Below are 11,224 nucleotides of genomic sequence, written 5' to 3' on the forward strand. Positions count from 1 at the left end.
AGGTTATATCTCAATTCACATAGAAGTTATGACCATTTTGAGGAATCTAAACGCAAAGTGTGACGGACGGACAGACAGACAGACAGACGGAAAGACGGACGCTCCGATCACTATATAACCACCTTCGGGGGCATAAAAATGTGTTTTTATTCGATTAAAAGCAAAACACATTATATACCGACTTGTTTTGATGAATCCCAAAGTAAGCGTGGTGCTGTATACATGTACGTACATGTACATGCGTACGTGACATTTGTCATATAGGAGAATGAGTCGTGTTCGAGTTCGCTATAAATAACTGTGCATACATTTTTATTTGTTACAAAAAGAAAGCGCCAAACGTCATAGACAATTTTGACTAATTATGACACAAATACGATTGTTGTGGACACACGATTTATCATTCAAGACATAACACATTTCATAAAACATACACACACACAAAAAACAGCGTCAAATTTTCAAGACATTTATAATCTCAGCAAGTCGTTTCAAAACCTACACATGCACGAAGTTCACGATTTCTTGAAAAAGTCCAAAATCACTCTCTGCTTCAGTGCACATTTCTGCTTCACGATCTTAATATCTTAACTGTTGCTGATGGTGTCTGCATTTGCCAGGAAGTCGCCATCCGTCTCATGTCCGTACCGCTGCAGACGGAGAGCAAAGTCGCGGATCTCTTTGAGAGTCACTGTTGGCACTTCCGGCGTTTCCTCTTCAGTCTGGTCCAGCGGCTGCAGCTGGGACGTAGTGTTGACCGGAAGAAAGCTCAACTGGACGTGATTCAGGTTCATGTCGGCGGTGTGGGACGCAGCGTTGTCTAGGAATAACAGGATCTTGCGTCCTTTCCTCCGCATCTCTGAATTCACGTCCCGGAGCCAATCAGAGAACACAGCTGACGTCATCCACGCACGCTTATCACTGACGTAAGTTAGACCGAGACGCCCTCGTCGCACGTTCTTCAAGAAGAGGGGATTTGCTTCCTTGCCAATGACAAGCGTTGTAAGCTTCTATCCCGTGGCGCTGCCTTCGAAGAGGATGGTTATCCTATCCTTGTGCACTTCGACTCCCTTTGCACCGTCTCCGCGCACAGCCAGGGTCTTGTCAGTTAACGCCTTGTAGAAGAGGCCGGTCTCGTCGGCGTTGAAGATGTTCTCCAGGCTGTATCTCTGTATGACGTCTGGCAGCCGGCTCTTGAAGTCCATAACTGTCTGCTGGTCCACCCAATCACTCACCCGGACACGGTCGATCTTGCACTCGTTGACGAAACGGAACTTGGAGCCGGACGCATTCCTCTCCCACTGCTCCTGGTAGACGTTCTTTTACTTCAAAATGTCGCTGACATCCCGATCTTGAAGCGCTCGCCGAGTTTCTGCAAAATGAAATAAAGTTAAATACGCTGCCCATTTGACGTTAATGGTAAAACTAAAAAAAGCAAAGATCTTTTCATTAGCCCATTGATCCCGTTTTAAAATAATGAACGATTTAAAAAATGGACAAACCTACAGCATTAGCATTCGAATTTAAATTTTCGTTTACTTAATTCGAGACTTCATTTTTACAGCCATAGATGGTTTTGGTTGAGAAGTGGATTCCATGATCAGCTTAATCTTCTCCTCTAACGTAAGCTCTACGCGTCTGCGTTTAGCTGGAGGCTGCTACATTTTAGATAAGAGAACACTTGTTGTTTTTAGATTAGTAATACTTAAGATGCGTTTGAAATTACGAAAAGGCAATGGATGCATTTGCAGACAGATGGATGGATATTTAACGGTAATATTTCTCACAGTTTTATCTGCCAAACAAACAAACAACCATTTAAGCGTTTAAAACATGGCTTAAAGATCTTTTAAACTATCCGAAAAGAGCACAAGAAAGTGATCGTTGCTACGGCATGCATTAATTGTGTAATTAATTCGTGTATCATAAGATTAATAAAACGATCGCGTCAATCACATTTTGGTGTTACCGCACGTCTACAATAGACATTCACATTTTGTTTTACATTATTTAATCGGACTTCAATAGCGCGGTAATATAACGATTTGACACCTTCAAGGAATGTTTAATCCGATTATCGATAATTGCGCGAGCGGAATGTGTGACACCGCACGCACCGTGCTGACTGGGTATTGTAATTTACACGCCTCGGGCATCTTGAGAATTTGGACCATCCGGTGTAATCAATGTATTTTACGTTCAATATGACACAATTCAAGGAGATATCCGTTCGTTTTCCGGTTTTGAGAGAGTTTGGTTTATTCAACATTTTTTTTGTTACAAAGAAATATGAGGGTAAATTACGGGACTGGCCCGACCGTTAGGAATCGGGAGATTTCCGGTATTCGGAGAGTCCGGTATTGGCAGAGTCTACTGTATTCAATTGTTAATACATACTAACAAACAGCTTAAAAATGTGATTAATAGCATCTATTAACCGAGCATTTAGAGTACGTGATAATACAATCATAATCTTCTCAGTTTACTGTTTGAAGTCAACATATTATTTAAACTCTTATGGCTGTGTATTTTTAGTTAATAACTAAATAATTTATGAACTTAAGCTCATGGTTTTGCTCACAAACGTACATTTCCATTTCATAAACTTCAGTTCAGTATTCACATCTTGAACATGACATCTGAAAGTTGTGAGTTCATAACTGTTAATAAACTGGTTATGATGTAAGTGAACACTTCACGAACAGTCATCGAATGTTGTGTTGGGAAAGAAACAGTTGTTTGCAAAATCTGATTGTACAGTAATAGATTTAACTTTAAGTAGTTGTGGACAAATACTTGACGATCATTTAATTAGATGCTCGAGACATTTCAAAATTGTGAACTGAATATGATAATTGCACTTGTAATTTGATCCATTAATTTTGTTTTTCATGTGTGTTATGCGTGTAAAACATTTAATGAAAGGATTAAATGGGTTTCAATTTAAATTGCTTAATAACTAATTAGTTAACGCGGATTACATAGTTATAATTTGTATAACAATATTCAACTATTCTGAAATTTTGACAACTTAAGTGTAGAGAATCAATTTTATGTGAATACAGAAGCAAATGGTTATTTAATTGTAACCATTTGACATAAATAAATTCACTTGGGAGGGCAATTTCAGTTATTAGCTATTGAAAGCTTTTTTATTAACTTGAATATAGATTTCTTCTTTTCCCGCTTTAGCATTGATTTCAGTGACATCGAAGAAATTGAGATCAGATAATTTACGTCTTATGGGGTCCCTTTAACAATAGAGGGTGTTTTCAATATATAGGAGAGGTGTCAATAAGTTACATAGACTTGTCATTACCGTTTCACATGTGATATGTATGATTGATGCTGACTCACTAGTCAGAATTCTGCTGGGTTGGTACACAAGACAAATAATCGCTTTGGTATAAAACAAACCAATTGAAATTTGATTGAGTCAAAATGCAATTATCAGCGTCCATTTTAATCTCTGGTCATATTTAGACATGTTGAACAAATTTGACCTTAGGGAAGGGACAGTTTTGACCCAAGGGGCGTTATCTGATTTCATTTAAGAGGAATATAATCAATTGTCCCATTACCATAATAAAACTTTTGGCCATGTTGTTACAGAGGAAAATATTTTAAAGGTATAATTTTGAAATAAACTCTAGTAAAACTATAAACTATATAATCCCCATGTTGTGTTCAGTTTTGACCCCTGGGTCGTGATTTAATGATATCTAGTAAACGGCAACTACATTTATAAAATGTTACTTAACACATAACGTAATTACTCTAAGTGTTTTGACACTTAAACATATTTTTGTTCTTAAGATACGGAAAATATTCAACAATTATGTGTATCTTTAAATTAAGAGACAATATTAAATGTCCGAAACATGTAATTATATTGAAATAAAAGCAATAAATCAATGCACAATAGTGTTTCTACTTTGATATAAATACAAATTCAGAGTTTTACTTAAGGATGCCTTAAATGATACAGAGCAAAGAAGTGAAAACACATAACACAATGCTGCCTTAATAGGAAGATAGCATTTAAAATGCTTTTGGGTGAAGAGATTATTTTCTACCAGTATACATGGTTATTCACCCAATAACGCAAAGTTTATGGTCCATTGCCCTCAGGCATTCCTTTCGCAGGTTTTATGACCTTAATCCGTCTGTAAAAATCCATGATCGAAGTGTCACAAGATAAGCGAAGACAGTGCCGAAATCTGGTAAAATAACGCTTAAAAATATCATGTACGAATATTTAGAGTGATTAATAATAGACGAAAACGTGCATGTCCGAAAATTAAGCGTTTCGAAAAATGATTATTTTGGCCAAAGAAGAGGGTGTCCGAAAACCTGGAATACGGACAAAACCCCTCCCGGACAAAAACCCTCCCGACATTTTCATAGGGGCGGACAAAAATCCTCCCCAAAAAACGTAGGCGGACAAAAACCCTCCTATGAAAACACAGGAACGGGCAAAAGCCCTCCCGTGAAAGCAATTTAACACCGACAATTGTAATTGTTTCACACAGTGTTGCCTTCGTTATTTAATGGGAGGGTTTTTGTCCGGCCTCTATAAAACTGACGGGAGGGATTTTGTCCCGGAGGGTTTTTGTCCTTCATTCCAAAAACTTAGAGTGTCCGAAAACTTAGAGTAATTACTCTGTAACAAGTGAGGTTTCAGAAATGTTATGCTGTTATTTTACTGTTGAATAGTCAGGCTCTTTAAAGGGACTTGTTTTCAGTTTGATAAATTTACAAAATTGAAAATAAAAATGTTTCAGTTTTGCAGATTGTTGTTGTTGGAATGTTATTAACAAGGAAATAATGATACTGAACATTTACTATGCTCTAAAATATCCATGATATGCACGATTTTGAGGATTAAAAAAAACAACAAGAAAATAATTAAGTGCTAAAAAATGCGAGAGAGCCATTAAATACAATTTCGTCAAAGCGTAATACCAATATTTCAACAATCGTACATATCTTTGAACATACAGAGGAAATCCACCAAGTTCACCGTAAACACCTGCTGTACAAGTATTAATTCTAACCTGCAATATCCGTTTACAAAACTAAAGATGAATGCGCTCAATTTCTTTTGACTTCGTATAGCCCCATGTTTCACAAGAATAATTGATGATAAGGGAGATAAATGCGTCAAATAATTGACATAGAGTTTTACATAGAGTTTTGGCTTAAAATTAAACTGTTGTCATTTAGACAATAACACGTTTAAAGCTTTTAAGGATTTACCAATGAGATGTTCAATGTTTATACCAAAATTTCCAGTATAGTAAAAAACAAATCCTAAATAGTTAAAATCATTGACCACCTCGATGGGTTGGCTATTTTAGATCCAAGTATCCGAAGGAAGCAGTCCTCCACGTTTCAGAAACACCATACTCTTAGTTTTAGAAGTATTAACTTGTAGGCCCCATGTATCACAGTATGTGTACAAACAATCCAGATGGGCTTGTATTTCTTCCGGAGTTTTACCTACAATAGCCATATCATCTGCAAATAATAATAAAATCAAAACAATCTCGTCAATATGTAAGCCAGACTCTATGTCACTTTGCAAAAATAATTCAAGGTCTTCAACGAAAAGATAAAATAGGACAGGCGACATTACCTCCCCTTGACGTAAATCAACAGCGTAATTAAAAAAGTCTGAATAGTTAGAACACGATCTAACACACGATTTAACTTTTCGTACATGTCTTTAATGATTCTGAGTATTTTACCGTCTATACCTTGTTTATATAATTTTAACCAAAGTGCGTTACGAACTATGGAATCAAAACATTTATTCATGTCCACGTAAATGATATACAATCTTTTATTCTTGTTTAAAAATTTATTTACTAACGAATGAAGAATAAATATGGCGTTAACAGCCGAGCGCCCTTTTTGAAATCCGAATTGTGCGTCCAAAATAGTATTACAGTCCGCACAGTATTTTTCAAGCCTCTTATTAAGTATAGTGGTAAATAATTTTGACATTAAGCTGACTAACGTTATACCACGGTAATTATTGACATCATCTTTACTTCCCTTTTTATCGAGCGGGATTATAACACCTTCCGTCCATTTCTCTGGATAACAGCCATACTTTAAAATGCTGTTAAAAATATCACTTAAATGAGATGCTAATATATCTATGTATTCAATTAAATACTCGTTTAGAAAGCAATCGCTGCCAGGCGATTTGTTTCGTTTTAACGATTTAACAGCACCGCGTTTTTCATTAACTGTTATTGGCTCATCGAGTTCAGAATAAGTGCTTTTAGACTCATCGAAGTCATGAGTAGCACAAAAAATATCTGCTTCTGTATTGTTACATTCAGATAAACATTGACTTAGATGATAAAAATACTCTTTAAATTCATCTACACCATGTATAGATTTTGATCTAAAATATTTCCAAAAATCTTTAGGTTTCGATCTCTTTCATTTTTCAATCTCTTGCGTTTTTAATTTAATAAACGTGTTCTTACCTTTCTTAACACCATTTTATATGTAGTCTTACATTGATTTACAATCTATTTTAACTTATGCAGTCCTTATTAAACCATTCTTTATTTGACGCTTAAGTATTTTTTGAAAACACTTGTTTATTATTTATATAGTAAATTTTGCTAAAAAGTGGATCCGCTTCTGATCGTACTACCTCTGTAAATTCGTTAACAGTATTGTTTACAGATTGTCTACTTTGGCTATCAATATTATTTACAATACAATTCAACTTGGGCAAGCAACCAATAATCTCCGCCCGAAAATGTTCTCGGTACTCAATGTTCCACCTATAATTACTTTCCTCGGGACTCACATGGTCAAATGAACAACATGCTATCGTAGAATGCAATGGAGCGTGATCGCTCCATTCATTAAAAGAGCTAATAGTAAAACTACTAATCACTGAAAAATTACATTCATGCGAAAGTAGATAATCTATGACAGAACAACCGTTATGTGAAGTATAAGTGTATGTGCCCGTATCGGCAAAGCGCCCGTTAACAATGCGCACAGATGAAGATTTACATAAATCTAACAGCTTCATTCCATAACTATTGTTCACGGTGTCGTCAGAAGCCCGCTGTCGGGGTTTGTCTGGACTGTAGTCAGTATCGTTAAATGTGCTATTAATAGAATCACATACAATAAAATCATTTTTGTTACCTACTCTACTGTTGAGGTCACCGCATATTACAACTGCACCAGAGGCACGATATGTGCATAAATCTGTTTCTAAAATATCAAATAGATCGACGGTTAAAATATCATAAGCTGGCGAGTCGTCTGGCCAAATGTAGGCTCCGCACAATTATATATCTTGTTTAGTATGTAAGAAAGTATGGTCTAATTTAAGCCATATTATGGTGTCATGGTGATTTTTTACTATTGAAATACCATCATTTAAATGCTCTTTATATATCAATACAACACCGCCGCTACAACGTCGAGCGTTTCGGTGCTGAAATTTCCTAAAAATGTTGTGTGATATATATCCATTTAATGCAATATTACTAGAAGAGTTTGTCCATGTTTCATATAGAAAACAAATATCAGAGTTAATAATAATATTTACAAAGTCTGGACACTGCTGTTTCTCCTGTGATAGTCCATTTACGTTCCAAGATAGAACTGAAAGTCCACCTTCAACGTGACCCTAGTCTCTCAACGGTTAACCGTCAACGTAGAGGGTGTCATAAACCAACCAGGCACGATTTCCTTGGTCCGGGGATTCCTTCATCTTCCTGACGAGTTTCCGGCGCTTATCGGCTACCTCCTAAGAAATTGTTCAAACATGGAAAAGTCCGTTTCTTTAAGCGTTTTCCACTCTCTGCGTACAAGTTCTCTGTCTTAAAAGAATGTGAATTTTGCCACCATATTGCGAATATTTCCTGGTGTTGGGTAACCAGGTGTCCTATGCACTCTTTCAAACTTTATTGAGCACACCGTTTCTTTTCTAAGCTTCAAAGCGGTTTCCAGGTTTTGTCGCAGCTTCTTTTCCGACTCTTCCGATGTTTCGTTACCGGAAGCGTTATCCTCTGGCATATTGGTAAATATAACATTGTTGCGCATGGACTGGGACTGCAGGTAAACAACATCGCTACGTAATTCCTCGCGCTGTTTCTCAAGATCAGCAAACCTGGATGAGAGTAGAGCTGAGCCCATGTCCACGAGTTCCACTTTGTCTTCCAAAGTGCTCACGCGCTCTTTTTCAAATTAAGATACCTTCTTATCCAGACGATCTATGGTTCCTAACTTTGCCTCGATTTTACTCAAGCGCTCTTTTAAAGCTAATATAGAGGCCATTATACCCTTGTTAGAGTCCAATATAATCTTAATGGTCGGCTCCCGGTCAGCCGCTTGAGTCGTCGTGTTGGTTTTTGATATTTGAGAGGTGCTAGTAATGCCACTCAAAAATACACATTCCGTATCAACATTGTTAGAATCTGCATCATCGTTATACAATACAACGTTAGCCATGTATAGAATGTCACTTACTGGAATGTTCATTTCATCCGACGGGCCTCTGTCTTTACATTGCTTTGTTTTGACCGATACCTCACCACTAGTACCACTGCTATTTCGCTCTTTTCTCTTATTTTCGTGTTCTTGTGGCATTATCCCAATAAGCTACATTCGAACTCTTAAATCACTTGTCTGATGGCACAATAAAGCACAAGAAAGCACAAGAAAGCACTTGTAAACACAATATTCCTTTTGTTCCTTTACAAATAAAAAGGCGCGTTCACCATGTTGATCACGTGACCCTAAAAAAACTGTGTTAGACTGGAACAAACTTAGTGACAGTGTTGTATCCGTGACCACCGTCAACGGTTTCAAGACTGCGCTGATAGATCCACAGTTAGATTAATCTCTCTCCCGTTGTGACTTACGCCTTACAAGGCCCTGCAACGTATCCATTCAGGTTCAGATTCACACAAACTGTATTGATGTCGCTAGTTGAGTATGAAACCGTTCTCAATCCTTATCATTAGAGATAAAATTGTTGAATGCTGAACACGCAGTAAACATCGTTGCTAAACGAACTGTAGTATCCCTTCTCATACCCTACACTTCCAAACAGTAGAAAGTCGATTGAATAACAAATTCATGCAAATGTGAAACTGTTAGTAGATTGCACGATTTTTACTTCGAAACGTGTCAGGCCTACCGGCGGGAAAGTTTATATTCAAATTGATTGGTCACTTACAAAGGTCAGCTAGGGTGAAAAGCTTGGTTACACAGCTACGAGGGAAAAAAACAGGGCCTGTTGAATTAGAGGGCAGAAACTAAATTGTATTACCTTATACATATACCTTGAAATGTCACATGACCTTAAACCGATAAACAGATATTGTTGGACACATTTTCTGGTTATTTTAAATATAAAGCAAAGTCAAATTGAAATCCTCCAAGAAATGTAAAAATTACAAAGCTGACATTATTTCAGACATAATGCCAGCACACATGTGCACATCCTTACTTAGGACTGGACGGACAGTCTGACATATATGACTTCTTCAGGGGCTTTAACATGCAAAATGTGTGAACAAATCTCTTTAACTATTGATCACCAGTTGTGCTTATAATTATTAAAATTTTCTCCTAAAAAGGAACTTGTTAAAAGACATTTTAAAATTGCTTATAATGGCATTCTATAATGATTCTCCAGTTCAACCATTTAAATTATGCCAAGGCTTCCAGTGATATTGGCGATGTTTAGATTTGCAATCAATTCATGTGATTGAATAAATATTTCAAAATTACCAGACCTACAATCACACAAAGAGTTTAGCAGCTATCTAGTTATTTTTATTATACCGTACAGAGATTCAATTTCGAGGACAATCACATTGTTATGGCTATTGAAATGTTTGGGTACAGAATGATTTTAGAAATCATAATTGGACCATTTTAAGGTATAAAATTTCCACTATAATTACTAAAATTTTGTTATCAACTGAAAGGAACAAAAATGAAATTCAATGTTGTGCAAAGAAAAAAAGTAATATGTTAACAGTTCTGTTCATGGTCTTTTAAACAATTTATTTTATATTCCAATACATTTCTTTTAAATAAATATACCATAATCCTGGGCATTTATGTTTGGCAAAATTCCTTCAAAGCCATTAATTGGTAATAAGTGGTATGATATCTACTGTAACTTAATTTCTTAATTTTATAATTATACTTCAACTATGTGTATTCAAACCAGCAAGTGCCACTAAAATTAATTTGTGTTCATAATTATGTATCGATGTTGTTTAAGAAATAATTGATGTACGTTATAGTTTGTTGTCGAATAAACCACGGCCGGAAGTTTACATGCGTAGTGATTATTTTTTGTACGAGTGCGAAGCACGAGTGATCTGAAACCACGCATGTTAACTTCCGGCCGTGGGTTATTCGACAACATACTATAACGTACAAGAATTATTTCGATTCTAACATTGTTTTTTACTAAAGATTTATACACTTATTTTTCTTGTGTACTATTTTACGTGAAGTTCCTCCCATAAAAATAACTTTCGGCTGTTCTGTCGATCAGATCTCCGCCCTCAATAACTTTCATTCATAAAATACCGGATTATTATGCTGGTGAAAAATGTATCGGCATGTTTTGTTGAGTTACAGCGCGTGCTTTCATTGTATAAGCTCCGCCCATAATTATTGCAGAATAACCCATAGACGATTTTCTTCTTTGTTATGAAATGTGGCACTTGCCGTGTTAGAATGTTTTAATTAATTAATGTTTGTAGTGATGTGAAATAAATATGTTTCGGCCCAAAAAACAATTGACACTTATCAAACACATATATAATGACTGATAAATGACACAAAAGGAGCTGATTGTTTCAGTTTATTTGAATAAACAGTTTCTAGATTGCTAAGTTTGCACATTCAAGCTAAATGCATTAATTCCAAAGTGTCTAGCACAAAGGCTATGCCAGACTGTAATTCAACTGTACAAACAAGAAGGTAAAAAAAACAAAAAACATATTGATTATAAAAAACGCTTACGAGCATTTCTATATAGTACTGTAATAACTCTAGGTTGCCTGACACTTAAAAAAATATTTATAAAATGTGTGTCCGAAAATTTAGATACACAAAATATTCCCACAATACTGTTGTAAAAAAATTAAGAAAAGAAATACAGCTGTTTGAAAATAAGGAGACACTCTAGAATATTGCATTGATGTTT

Source organism: Dreissena polymorpha, chromosome 11 (assembly GCF_020536995.1).
Source record: "Dreissena polymorpha isolate Duluth1 chromosome 11, UMN_Dpol_1.0, whole genome shotgun sequence".
NCBI lineage: Eukaryota > Metazoa > Mollusca > Bivalvia > Myida > Dreissenidae > Dreissena > Dreissena polymorpha.